Below are 1986 nucleotides of genomic sequence, written 5' to 3' on the forward strand. Positions count from 1 at the left end.
GATTCGGCCTGAAGTCACACCCTACTCCGGATTAGGCCCATTCATTGGAGTGTGTGGCTGGATGCCGGTGCAGTGGCTTGCAGTGCAGCCGGCTTTCAGTCGCAGCTACCTGGCTTTTGGATCAGAACCCGAGGTGGCCTCCACCTCAGGTTCTGATCCAAAAAACCCAGTGTGAACTTACCCTTAGTTAGTGTGCATAGTAGTCTACGCAGCCGTTCAGTCCCAACATGGCTGTGATTCAACCTGTTCATCGACTCCCTCCATTAAATAAAGACTATGACATTGTGTATGCACCAGTTTCCCTCACTATGCATAGTACTATTCAAAGAATGCTTCTGATGAATGAGTTGAATCATATTAACCTCCATCCAGTGTCAGACTCACCCAACAAAGTTCCAGAGGATCCTGAGGTGCGCCAAGGTGCAATAGCAGCCCAGCAGAGGAAAAACAAATATGAAAGGCATTGTGGTCTGTGTACTATGGTTTGTCGGAGGATGGGACCCAAAATAATTTTTTTTTGAAGGGCCATGGAGCTTAAAGAGGACCTTTCATCAGATCGGGCACATGCAGTTTTATATACTGCTGAAAAGCTGACAGTGCGCTGAATTCAGTGCACTATCGGCTTTCCCGATCTGTGCCCGGTGTAAAGCGCTATCGGTCCCGGTACCGTAGCGCTTTAGTGTCAGAAGGGTGTTTCTGACACTTAGCCAGGGACGCCCTTCTGCCCAGCAGCGCCTATCGCACTGTACTGTGCAGTGGGGAGGAACTCCCCCCTCCCTCTGCTCACACAGCTCGTCCATAGACGAGTATTATCAGGAGGGGAGGGGGCGTTCCTCCCCAGTCTTAGAGCACAGCGTGATAGGTGCTGCTGGGCAGAAGGGCGTCCCTGGCTAAGTGTCAGAAATGCCTTTCTGACTGTAAAGTGCTACTTTACCGGGACCGATAGCGCTTTACACCGGGCACAGATCGGGAAAGCCGATAGTGCACACACTGGAAAATAACGTAAGAGTGACGATCCTTAGAATAAAAGATATATGAGCATAATTGGAACATGGACAAAATATATTCTGATGTTATTTCAGATGGCTTATTGTTTGACAGATGATAACATTGGTAATAAACAGGCTGGGTAAAACAATTTATCAAGGACATCCAAATAAGAACTCAGCGTGGTTCTGTAAAGCTATGGCTACACTGAGGGTTTTGATGTGCAATATTAATAGGGTTATCCAGCTTCCAAAAATGATCTGCAAGTACATCCCCAGCAGTGCTAAATTCTCTGTTCCCTTGTGCACCCTTTACTTGCCTTTATTGTACTTGCTGCACCTTGTATTACTTTTATTTACATGCAGTCAATCTGTGGACAAACTACATTTCCTGTGATTCCTCTCCCTCTCTGTGTAGCCCTCCCCTCTCCACTGTAACAACATCAGATGTAATAAATCAATCCCACGTCCGAGGGTGATGTGGTGTGATGTTTCGTTTGCAAGCTCACTAGATTCGTGATTCCCATTGAGCAACCAAAGACTAATGTCTCCCTGCAACTCCTTCACTAATATAAATGAATGGAGCCGCAGTGTAACTCCCCAGGGTGCTGCAATTGCAACTTCTATTGGTAAAAATACCAAGCACTGCAGGAGTATTAGTGATTAGAAGTTGCAGTAACAGCCCATGAGGGCTGCAGCCTGACTCCATTAGCTGACTCTAGTGAAGGGGTCACAGCGCAGTATGGAGGTTGAACTTTATATTTTGGCATGTAGCCCTGACCTAACTGTAGGAGACTCTCAATAAGCTCCATACTACGATATAAGCGTTTAGTCTGTAATATAAAGCTGAGCCTGCTAACACTATGCTGACTGTACGGTGTAATAAGCAGGAGCTACTTATAGGAGCGCACTAACGATCACAGGACCCCATAACCACGCCTTCCTCCTTTCAGCTGTATCAATCATTACAGCAGGCGTCTAAGCACGTGACCCCATACAC

The sequence above is a fragment of the Leptodactylus fuscus genome, chromosome 5 (assembly GCF_031893055.1).
Source record: "Leptodactylus fuscus isolate aLepFus1 chromosome 5, aLepFus1.hap2, whole genome shotgun sequence".
Taxonomy (NCBI): Eukaryota; Metazoa; Chordata; class Amphibia; order Anura; family Leptodactylidae; genus Leptodactylus; species Leptodactylus fuscus.